The following is a 12,844-nucleotide window of genomic DNA, read 5'->3' on the forward strand; positions in this document are numbered from 1 at the left end:
AGCCCGAAGACTGAACTTAGGGCTCTGTTCATGCTAAGGAATTGCTCTATTACGGACTTATATCCTCAGCCCTAAATACATTGTTTTTACACTTAAAGAATTTTAAATTATGTGTATGCGTGTTTCATCTGTGGGTTTGTACGTATGAATGCAGTGCCTGTGACTGGAGGCCTCAGATCCCCTGCAGCTCGAGCAAACTGTTGTGAGCCACCCAGTGTGTGTGCTGAGAATTGAACCCGTGTCCTCTGCAAGAGTAGTACGTGCTCTTAGTGCTGAGCCATCTCTCCGGCCCCCACTTTTGTTTTTCTTTAAACAATAGTTCCTTTATCTCCATATTCTATAAGCTTAGTTCCAAAACATGCTTGGAGAAGGAAGGGCTTGCTATCCTTACCATGGGGCAGTTTCAGTTACAATGCAGACGTTCATATTCCATGAGGAGACAGCATAAAGAATTAGCCTCGTGATGGAGCGACAGTGGTGTGCTTGCCTGACAGTGACCTCTCCTGTCAAGCATGTAAAATGTGGCTAGGGCTACTTCTGAGGACCTCAACTATTTTCTTTTCAGTTTTGTTTTATGGGTTTAAATTTTAAAAAGATACTCAATATTAGCCTTGGGTATTACGCCGCGTGGGTAGGTGCATCTGTTTTCAGTGTAAGGCTCATGGAATGTGAATACATGTCAGGTATTTCCAATGAGCGTGTAACATAGAAATTGAGCTAGAGTGAAATTTTAGTATGAAAAATGTAGTTTCATAATCTAGTAGTTATGAAAACTACTCTTTGTTTTTTTTTTTTTTTTTTTTTTTTTTTGCTGAAGTGATACTTTGGCTACATTAGGTCAGATAACATGTTACTCAAGTTTAATTTCACTACTTTCTTTGTTGAAGTGGGCTGTCAAGAAGTATAAACTGTGACTTACAGTGCATTTCCCTTGGGCAGTTGGTATGTTAGAGTCTGAAGAGCCATAAACAGGTCAAAATAGCAGACGTCAACCCTGAAAATGAAATGAAGCTGCTCATGGATGTCTACACTAGAGATGTGAATCTCCACACTTCATGGCCCACTTGCATTGGCCATTGAGGGATCCACGGCCACTTTCCTGCCTTTCACGTGTGAGCACTTCCTTGCCTTCTTCTGGTGTGTGCAAACAACCGTGTATTTGAGGATGCTGTCTACCATTTATTTGCTGTGGTTTGACACCACTGATTTCAACGGAACACCTCACCCAAACACATTTTTCTATGCGATTTTGGCCTTTGTGGCTTGTGTATGCTTGTGGTGTGTATACGTGTTGCTGTTTTATGCTCTCAGCATGGGAATGTAATTATCCTGCCCTGGTGTTTTCCTCTGTCCATACAAGGGAGTTGCCGTTCTTGGAATCAGATTTATAACCACTTCCTTATTTTTGTAATGCCTCCTAATATGCTTTTTAAAAAGAGACTTGACTTTCCCGTAATCCAGTTTTCCTTGAAGTGTTAAATCATCCACTTTAACAGCCTTGGCTTTCTCTGACCTATGGAATGTGAATGTGTCTCCATTATTGAAAGTTAACTGAGCACAATGAAGATTTCTTACAAGGTAAACATGAGTAGAATAGCAGTTAAATATTTTCATTTACGTGCTTCCCTCTCCTACTTGAAAGGCCTTTATTCAAAATATAAATGTTCCAGGTCGAACAGTAGGTTTGAGTAGACACTCTGACTTCTTTTCTTTTTGAACACTAGGGATTGGAAGCCCCTGTTCCCTGTGCTGGGGATGGGACCAGGGCCTTGAAACATTAGGTAACTGCTTTATCATTCAATTACATCTCCAGCCCTCAATTTTTTTTTTCTTCTCGGGACATGGTCTCACCCACACAACTCAAGTTGACCTGGAACTTGGGATCCACCTGACTCTCTTGCCTAAGTGCACAAGCCACCAAACCCAGCCCTACATTGACATCCTAAAGATGCTTCCACCATGGAGTTCTAGATTTCTGAAAGAAAATTTTCATTTTGGGACTCCATTCCATTGATGCTGGGTCTATGATGTGATAGGTTATGGTATTGAACAGTATTTTAAAAAATAACCTGACTGGTCTTGTTTACTCTTTGTTGTGGTCTCCAGTTACTGCAGCAGCATTTCTGTCTGCTTGAAGTGCCAGCTTCCTGAGTAATGATCAGTGGATTCAGAAGTCATGTACTTGACCCATCTGATAAGTCAACCTTGAGTTTGGCATTGTGGATTGCATTTTCCAAGAAATGTCTTTTTTTCACGTAGCAAGAGATTTTTTTAACTTAACAAGAGCCACTAACAACTCAGTCAAGACCATCAAAACCTCTGTCTCTCACATCAAATATTCAATTATAGACTGTTAAGATATGATAAATATATAAGCCATGAGGGCAGAGAGGCTGGCTCAGCATGGAATGTTGACTTCTGGATTGCATCAGAACTTGGCACATACCATTGACAGAACATCGGCTGTATTTATTGACCCAAGCCCTGGCAGTTACTTATTCCTGACTCCTGCTAGTTGGGTTGCCTCCCTGGCTTTCCACATGAGTAAAATAAGTGCTCTCAGAAGTCTGATTAAGCTTTTAGGACCATGTATTTCCTGTTCAATTCTCTTTTCAACTCCCTGAGCTCTCATCCACCTTTGCACTCACTGGTAATTGCTTCGTGAAGAAGGTACGGAAGTAGTATATTTATCTTTACTAGAGCTATGCAGAGTCCCAGAGGCATCTGGAAAAAGAAAACACACATCTTAAATGAAGCATGTTCAAGTCACTCCAGCACCTAGTCAGAATGTGTCGTCTTTTAGTCCATGACTGTTCTAGGAATTGTTACTAGTTAAGAACAGGGAAAGAAAGCCTCTGGCCCTGTGGTAAGAATGATTATTATAACTTGCCTTTGAAATATGCATGTCTTCTTTCCCACGGTGCCTTAAGCACAAAACAGACAGGAAACCCTGAAGCTCTGACCTTCTCTAGAATACTCTCTTCCTCCCTCCCTCCCGCCCTTCCTTCATTCCTTCATTCCTTCTTCCCTCCCTTTTTTCTTCCATCCCTCCCCCTCTCCCCTCCCTTCCTTCCTTCCTCCCTCCCTCCCTTCCTTCCCTCCCTCCTTCCTTCCTTCTTTCCTTCTATCTCTCCTTTCTCATTTCCTGTTTTTTTTAATTTTTAATTTTATTTTCAGTGCTGGAGATTAAACTCAGAACCCAGGGTCTTGCATCTGCTGGCAGGTATACTAATGCCTTGCCACTCTCTAAGAAAAAATAAACTTTGAAAAATGTCAAAAGAAAGATTGACAGGAAAGACAGAGAATAGGGTAGGATGGGGACTTCCTTTATGTCTTTATATGTGTTATAAGCTTGCATCGTTTCTAAAGTAAAGAAAAATTGCCCTATAAGCAATTAGGTAATATAAAAGCTAGGTACCTTTTGAATTTTATCTATTTATGATTGAAGATTTAACTTAATGTACTCTTTGGAGCCACATTTGAAGTGATGGAATTACTAGGTATGAAGAGATTCAATGTTTTTAAGAAATCTGCAGGGGATGGCGAGATGGACCCGTAGTTAAGGGCACTTACTGCTCTTCCGGAGTCATTCCATTCCCAGCACCTACATCAGGCTGTTCATAACCGTTTGTAACACCAGTTCTAGGTCGCCCTTTGCCTCTGACCTCCTCAGGTATCTGCACTTATGTGCACACCCCCACATGCAGACGCACATACCTACACATAATTAAAAGTAATAGAAGTAAATCTAAAAAGAAACCTGCAGACTTCTGACAGTATAAACATCTCAGCCATTAAACAGTTGTCCCTTATTAGCCTACCATTTTCTCCAAAGTAAAACAAGGGGAAAGAGGAGAAAACATTTTTTTCTCTTTAATTTATGTAAATCAGATCTCAGAGGCTATGGATCTCTTTGAATGTAAATACTTGGATATTTGCTCAGTTATAACAGCTAGAGTGTCAGGTACTATTATTAAATTTATTTTTTTCAGACTACTGGAGATGAATAGAAAAGGTTTTTTTAAAAATTTAAAATTTCACCTCAGAAAAGCATATATATATATATATATATATATATATATATATATATATATATATATGTATGTATATAATGTATGTGCTCATATGTGCATGCATGTATGCGCATACACACATGTGCACATACAGATGAGATGACGACTTTGTGGAGTCCGTTTTTCTCCCATTCCTAGCTTCTAGATTTTAAACTCAGGATGCCAGGCTTGTGTGGCAAGTGCCTTTAACTTCTGGGCTGTCTTGCTGGTCCCCAAAGACCCATGTGCTCAGATACAGTTGGGCACCTGAGAACTGTCTGGGATTATTTAGTTGCAAATTGCCAGTCAAAGAAAAAGGTAGAATACCAATTCATCCTGAAATTCCGTTTCTAGAGTAATCTTTTAGCCTATTGCTGAATTTCACATAGGATGAGTTTTCCTCATTTTTCTGAAATTGGGGTTCTTTCTTCCCTCCCTCCCTCCTTCTCTCCTTCCCTCCCCCTTCCCTCTCTCCCTCCTGTCTCCCCCTCTCTTTTCTTTCTTACCTATTCTATTGATGTTTGAGGAAAAGTTAACTACATAATCTCAGGTAGTTCTTACATTCTGGCCTAGGAAGCTTTAAAAATGAAAGTTTTCTTTGCTACCCAGACCTTCCTCTCCTGCAGCTGAACAAACATGGGATGGAAGAGGAGGTGTCAACACAAGCAAAGTTTAATGTTACACATGGAGGAAAATACAACAAAACCATCATTCTGTATGTTAACTAAAAATGTAGTAATAACTTAAAAGTTGAGTCAGTCTTATTTGAGTGTTTAAGGCTGTTGGGGAGAGTTCTGGCCTATACTGCTTGGATCCTTCCTTGCTTCTTCTAGCTGCTGTTTGCCCACTGGCCCTGGCATTCTTGGACTTGGAGATATTTCACTCCAGTCTCCCATCTTCACATAGTCATTTTTCCTCTGGATCTGTCTCTGTGTTCAGATTCCTCCTTTTATCAGGGTATTAGTCACATTGAATTGATGTATCCTGATTACGTCATTTTAACCTGATTACCTCCATAAAGACCCTACTCCCAGATGAGGTCATACACCACAGTATAGAGTGGAGGAATGAAAACTCCAGCATATGATTTATGGAAGGCATAATTCAGCCCATATCATCAGCACATGCACAAGAATCTCCCTTTGATAAGTATATTTCATTCCTTTACTCATTACACTCTAGAATTACCTATGTTATGTCTGTCCAGTAAAGAAACATCAGACAAGGTGTTAACTAGACATCATTTTCTCTCTGGAACGTTCGTGCCAAAGATTAGCTGTCTGTTTCCCCTCTCCTTCTTCCCTCCACATTTGTTCAGTCTTCACTTGTGACAGGTGACAGGTGAAATCAAAGCCTGCATCAGTTCCAGAGTTCATTCATTATGGTGGGACTGTCCTGAGGTCCCCTTGGATCTAACTGAGGATGGTGATCACAAGTAGCTAACATGATCTTCCATATGTTGAGAAGTGGTTAGGGAAAATTTCAGGGTAAATCAGTAAAGATGAACCTGTAAGTGGGACAAGGTGATTGCATCTTTCAATTCTTCATTTTTGTCTTCAAGGAGAAACACATCCACGTACTAGATAAGTAAGGGTCCAGGGTCCAGCAACTCAGGCAGCATCCGTGGAGTTCTCACTGATGCTGGGCGTGGTGCTAAGGAACCCAAGGGGATGCAGGACATTCGTGGCCTTGGCTGTTGACAAACATTTATATAATACTTGATCACTTAAAGCTTTCTGTAAAGGAAAGGACTAACTATCTTACTTTCTTGATATTTGTCCATGTGTTAGAACTGGCTAATGAAGTCAGCTGCCTGATTGATCATTATGCAATACCTCTTGTTGATCCAGGGTAAATGTTGAGCAGCCTCCTGGGTCCAGGGTATAGGATTCACTGAGGGAAGCACCAAATGGGTGGACAATAGACTTCCTCAAGCCTGCTTGATGTTTTTAAATGTAAAAAAAACCCTTTTATATTGATTTTGAGAACGACCTTGGAACAATTTGGTTTGGAGAAAGATCACATAAACATATATAAACATGTATTTCACTTAGTAGGTAGATTACAGGTAATGGAACCATATGCAACATGTAGGACCTGCTGTTTGTCTTCTTGGAACCTGAACTTTTCACAGAAGAACTTTTTACAAGAAGAAGAATAAAGTTCTAGAGAGAATCTGAGTGCTCTATCTCTGATTACTCTATCTCTAAATATCTGAGTGCTCTACCTCTGAGTATCTCTGGGTGTTCCATCCCTGAGTTCTCAATCCCTGAGTACTCTACCTCTGAGTATCTCTGAGTACTCTACCTCTGAGTATCTCTGAGTACTCTGTCCCTGAGTACTCTATTTCTGAGTACTCTAAGTATTCTTCTGAGTATCTCTGAGGCATGATAGAAATGTGTGTCTTAAAGGTTCAGAGGAAGGTGCAATCTCTGTGAGGTGAATTTTAAGATGAACGGAAAAAGCATTTTCTGGCACTCCCACTGAAGGTGGACAGGGCTAGTCCCTGCCTTCTGGGTCCTGTGCTCTGGGATTGGTGATGGTAGTAGCTCAGAATGGGGCGGGGGGTGAAGCTGGGGGAAGAACAGACACTGAGAGGAAGGTGAAGGAAGAAGATTGCTGTACCCAAGAAAAAGAGTTGAAGGGGAACAAAGGAATGCTTAAAAGATCTTGTAAGAAGAGCAGACTATCAAAAGATGAGCTCTGGGTCCTTCTTGATGGAGTTAACTCTTGATCCCCAAAGGAAAGGAGGTGAAATACATACAGCAGGAGAGCTCTTTCCAAACTGGCTCTTCTAGCAGTCACACACCCGAGAGATAACGCACTCATCTAGCAGTCACATGCACTGTTTAGTTCCTTCACGAGGCAGCGCCCTTATCAGTTCTCAAAATTCTCACCTGGTTCCACAGTGTATTGCTTTATAATAGGGAATAAATTCCAGCCTAAGTTTCTGAGGAGAGAAACTATGGGTGTGCCTCTCTAGTATACCCATATTCAGTGGGGTAGCCTGGAGAGTTATTAACGACTTTTGAGTAAGCCACGAGCCTGGGCACTTGACTTAGGCAATTGAAAGTGATAGAGTGGATGGCTTGGGGTGTGTCAGATTTGGCAGTATGGAGTGTGGTTAGCAATTTAGGTGAGAGAGAATGAACAGCCCAAGGGAAAGTCAAACACTGACAGAAAGGAGGATAGCTTCAAGAGGCCTGCTGGAAGTGGGATCAGGAGCTCTTTTGATGCCCTGATGGGAGAGAAATAAGAGATGACTGTTAGACTCATGGTGATAAAAGACAAATTGATTTGTTACGTGTGGGCCAGCCGAGAGGGGCGTGGCCATGGTTTATGGCTTAAGAGACTGAAGTGTAGCATGCAGAGGCTCTTGCGTTCGGGGGGCTAGATAACAGGGATTAAGCTCAGAAGCGCTGCAGTAAACTGTCTTCTGACACGTCTCGGTCTGCTTTTTGTGCACCCCGAGAGGGAAGTGAACTGATGATGCACAGGTTTTGTTGTTAGTAGCCTCTACGGGCTGTGACTAGCACTTTACCGTTATCCCGGTGCTAAGAGGTTTACTTGAATGCATGGTACTGGGAAATAATGGTTAACATACTTCTCTCTCCATTGCTGTATATCTCATTATTCTGGAGCCTCGAAATTTGTGGCGGGGAGGTCCTGCATGGACAGGGCCTTTGCTGTGCTTTATCCCTCCCCGTTGAAACTCATTTTGAAACTTTTGAAATCCCCGTTTTGGAGTGTGGGGCCACGTGGGACCTTTAAGAGGGTTCTGCCGTCACAAGTGAATCAGTCAGTTCCCCTCACTGGAGGATAACAGGTTAGCGGACCCTTTCTAGATGTATCTAGTAAGAGCCAGTTTTGCTAGCTGTCTCTTGCAGTGTTCGAGTCTGTCCATGCCATGCTGCCTTGGGTTGCTGCAGCAAGATGGCTACCAGCAGATACGGTAGCCTTGGCTTTGGACTAGAACCCAGAGCCTAGGTATACCTCCTTTCGTCATCATTTCCCCAGTCTGTGGTGTTGTGATGGAAGCAACAGGAGAGGGGTTAAGTAGGACACGCCTCTTTGTTCATTACTCCTGGCTTCTTGTTGCTCCCTCACAAGGTGGGAAATGAACGCCCTGGGGTCCCTATTACAAAAGGGCACTACCGTCACTCATGAAGGTTCTTTCCTCATGACCCAGTTATCCTGCAAGTTCCCAGCTCCTAAGGCATACATACCACGTTGAGGTCTAGAGTTTTCATACAGGAATTTGGAGGGAACATGTAGCCAATTCATTGTACATATGCACATTGCAGGTAGTACTTTTTTTTTTTTTAAGATTTATTTATTTATTATGTACACAGTGTTCTGTCTGCATGTACCCCTGCCCGCCAGAAGAGGGCACCAGATCTCATTATAGATGGTTGTGAGCCACCATGTGGTTGCCGGGAACTGAACTCAGGAGCTCTGGAAGAATAGCCAGTGCTCTTAACCTTTAAGCCATCTCTCCAGCCCGAATGTAGTACTTTTTAAGAACAATTTTTAAAGTACTTGTATTAAAAAAGGAAACCCTTAGACTCTTCTTTTTCTTGAGGACATCTTTTTAAAAAAAAAAAAAAAAGCAGCCCTCTAGATATAATACCTGAGATAGCCTTACTGTCCTGGTCTCTATTGTGTATGCATCCTCTTTTCTTTTAAAATATTTTTATTACACTGTGTTTACTTGTTTTGTGGGGTAGTGGGTCATGGGTGCCATGACATGCATGTTGAGGTTCAGAGAGCAACTTGTCCGAGTCAGTGCTCTTCACTAGGTAGGTTCTGGGGCTCACATTCCAGCTGTCATCTTACTGGATGGCCCTTCTAGTTCTGTGTTGTCCCACCTCCCGCCCCCCCCCCCCCCAGCAATGAGGTTGTGCTCCTCTTTCTTCAGCAGGGCACAGCCTACGCATATACCACCATGCTTGGCTTAGAAAAGCCTTTAACATGCATAGTTAACACAAATGGTATCGGCAAAGTAATACCAAGTTTTAAGAGGAGAAACCGTACGCGTATGGTGTTATCTGGGATTGGAAAGTGAAGGGAGCCATAGTTGAGTGTTTGTACCTCATAGTGGGCATGTCATTCAAGGGGCAGAAAACTGATCTTTGTTTGATTTGCATAGCCAAGAGGTTTTAGTCTTTGCTAGAGTCAAGGTCATAATGATGTCGAGATCTTGATCATAAGTCAGCATAAGTAAGAAATGTTGGCCTAGATGTAGTTACTGGACAGGAAAGTAAGCAAGTTGTAAAATCCGATCCTGTATAATAGTGGTTAACTGTATTTGTAGACTACAAAACCAGGAGAGCTTAGTATGACCTCTATCTACTGTGTTCAGATATTGCCCATTGCATTGTCTGAAATTCCTAGCTCCAGGGTTGTCTTTTATTTGCTGTGAGGGTCCATCTCTCTGATAAAGGATGTGGGTGTTGGTTTGCTGATTCTGTTGAGATTATAACTCAACCTTGAAAACAACAGCTGACAGGTAAATGTGGACTGACAGTCAACTTGGGCTATGGGTTTGTGAGACCCGTGGAGCAAATGCAGGTCATTTAGATAGCGCCCTGTTGAGAACTTTCTTTGTTGGGGGTGGGGCGGTCAGGTTAGCCACAAAAAAGAAGAGTATTAACATTTTTATTTTCATGAAAAAAATAGCACCTAGGTATTGTAAAGGATGCCTGAATATAGTACTTTACTTTGCAGGGTGGATAGTTTTACCTCCATTGAACAGAGGAAAAAAACAGAGACTTGGAGAATTTAGAACATTTATTGTCCCAGGATTCCACAGCTTGTAGGCGGCAGAGCTAGGATTTAAATCCAAACTTATTTGCTTACTGTTACTTATTCCTTATATCAAACCAGCAAACCATACTAGTGTTATCTTCAAAATATGTTCACACATGGACAGTCTTGCATTATGCCCACAACTAACCCTGCAGTCCAAGCAACTCTCCTGTCAATTAACTCTTGCTTCTACCCTTACCCTCTAGCTCCCATCCCTAGTCACCAGCCTAGGGGATCTGTTTCCTCCGTCCTGTGCTCACCACACTTTAGTGGCTTGCCCAGCCCCCTTAGTAAAGCCAAGTCCTGCTGAGGTGTGCAGCCCCCCGACAGGCAGGACTCCCCCTGCCCTCTTTACTCATGGTCACTCTGCTTAAGCTTCTTTGCACCATTCCAGTCCACCAGCTGTTGACCTCTGGGCCTTTCACCTACTCTTATCTATTCAGATGTCACTGGAGGTCTTCCAAAGCCTTCTCTAGTATAAAATCACCCTTCTTCTTTCCTATCTTCTCCTGTTGACTTGTAAGTACATCCCCTTCTTGGTAGGCTGCTTGGTGGCATACTTGTTTGTTTAGGTCCTGTATTCCTGTGAGGAACCATGCTCTGGGGGTCTCCAGCCTGGCACACGAGAACCGCTCAGCCAATCCTTAATGGGATAATTCCATGGAGTCTATTTGATGGTCAAAGGAATTTATTCGGGGTTTAACTCACAACAAGAATAAAGGAGTTGGTTACGGAATCCTGGAGGGGTGAGGCAAGAGCTCTGCCTTGATCTGAAGCACCAGCATCCAAGACCACGAGGTAGCAAAGAGAAGAGCATGTACGTGCATCCCGGTCTTAAGGGTCCCTGTCGGACCACACTCAAGGGGGCGGGTACTTAGCAGCTACCTGCTGCCTCACTAGGGGTGGTGCTTCCGGGTATGGCACAGAGACAACCACCCACTACAGATCCTCACTGAATGAATGAATGAATGAATGAATGTATGAATCACAGCTACCTCGGCTGTAAATTTAAGATGTTAGTGTTCATCTTCCCAGAATTCTTGCAGGACCAGACACTTGAAAGGAAATGTGACTTAAAAAAAAAAAATAGAAATAAAAAATGCAAAAAAAAAGAATTTCCTGGCAGGAATTTCTGTTTGTATGCAGTACTTGGGCAGTTACAGTACAGCACAAGAAAAACAACCACATTTCTTGTTCCGTAGGAATGTGAAGGCTAAAGAGCTCTGCCCCTGGGGATGCCTGATAGCACACATCTGGAGCTGTTTGTGTCCAGAGACCAGGCAGATAATCTGCATTACCAGAGTGGCACAGTGAGGAACAGGCTGACTGAGATGCTCATGTTTTGAGACACACAGACACTTGGATAGGGTTGCCCCGGTGAATTTGAGACTCCCCCAGTTTGGAGCAGTTCCATGGGGGCCATTGTCCTCTACTCTGTAGTCTGCCTTTCTGTCTCCATCTAGAAAGCACACAGGGAAGTCAAGATGTTCAACAGCTTTGGCTAGCGTATAATGCATCCTCCATTAAACATCTTATGATACTCCTTCCCACAGATACACTTCCACGTTCTCCTGCTTCTTAGAACCATCTTTGAGAGCAAACAGAGATCACGCGGTTAGACCAGATCCCTCGTTGAGATTATCTCCTCTTCCATCTTCTACTCCGGCTGGGCAATGGACTGTATACTGGGGGAGAGAAGTGGGGAGTCGTGCAGGCTTCAGCCTCGCACTTTCCTCCTGTAAGCAGCCAGATCATTTCTGTAATGAATGAAAATTTTCTTCCGTATGGTCCGTATTTCTGAGGACAGCATATAGTTCTAAAGTTGTGCATTCTTCTTTTTTCCTTTTCCTGCATGTGCATGTGTGGCAGGCATGTGTATGTGTGTATGCACATGTGTGTGTGTTGGGGGGACTTGCTATTCCTGTCTGTTCACCTCTCATTTGTCCACTTTATTCTTTGAAGCAGAGTCCCTCAGTCAAACCCAAAGCTTGATGATACAGTATCACGGCTATGTTTGATAGTTGGCTTGCTTTGTGGATTTACCCATCTATGCCTTTTAAGCCTGGAATTTCAGGCAGGCCACCATGCTTATCTGGCCTTTACTTGGATTCTGGGGCCTGAACTCCCTCTAGTTAGAAATGTGACTAGTGCTTTTAACCTCTGAGCCATCTACCCACACTGCCCCTTATTCCTTTTTTTTTAAGTTGGGATCTCTGTAGTGAGTATTTTTGTCCTGCCAGTTCCCAAATAATGACACGGAGACTTCTTATTAATTATGAAAGCTTGGTTTATAGCTTAGGCTTGTTTCTAACTAGTTCTTATAACTTAAATTAACCACTTATATGAATCTACATTATGCCACATGGCTCATGGCTGTTATCTCTCCTCCTGCACATCCTGCTTGCTCTGCATTTCCTGGCATATCTGCCTTTCTTCTTCCCAGAATCCTCTCTGTCCCCGGAAGTCCTGCCTATACCTCCTGCCTATTGGCCATTCAGCTCTTTATTATACCAGTCACAGCAATACATCTTTACACAGTGTACAAATATTCCATAATAGATCTCATTTATGTATCCAAGGTTGGTCTTGACTTTCTCTGTGTAGCTGAGGATGACTGGATAACTTTGAATTTCTCACTTACCTGCCTCCTTATCATCAGTGGCATAATTAAAGATGTGTACCACCATGCCTGGTTTATGCAATACTGGAGACTAAACCAAGGGCTCTCTACATGATAGGCAAGCACTTTACCAACTGAGTTACATCCCCAGCACCTGTGAATTTCTTTTTATACATTCAGTACTGGAGGGAGAAGTAGGAAAAGGTGGATTCCAGTTTGTGTAAAAGACATACATTTTTCTTCATTTGTGAATTAAACAGTGCATGACCATAGTTGGTTTTCAGACTGTGTTTGTTTCAAAGAGTCACCACAGGGAATGTCTTGGAATTGTTCACATGCCTGAAGTTAATGATAATAAGAATCA

The 12,844-nt window shown here is 42.6% G+C and overlaps 1 protein-coding gene across 5 annotated transcripts in view; it reads left to right on the plus strand.

The window, feature by feature from the left end:
• Rai14 (retinoic acid induced 14) overlaps positions 1–12,844 on the plus strand; it is a 143,241-nt gene that overhangs the window by 41,072 nt on the left and 89,325 nt on the right. The window lies entirely within an intron of this gene.

Source organism: Peromyscus californicus, unplaced genomic scaffold (genome assembly GCF_007827085.1).
Source record: "Peromyscus californicus insignis strain IS unplaced genomic scaffold, ASM782708v3 Scaffold_18__1_contigs__length_77618521, whole genome shotgun sequence".
Classification (NCBI taxonomy): domain Eukaryota; kingdom Metazoa; phylum Chordata; class Mammalia; order Rodentia; family Cricetidae; genus Peromyscus; species Peromyscus californicus.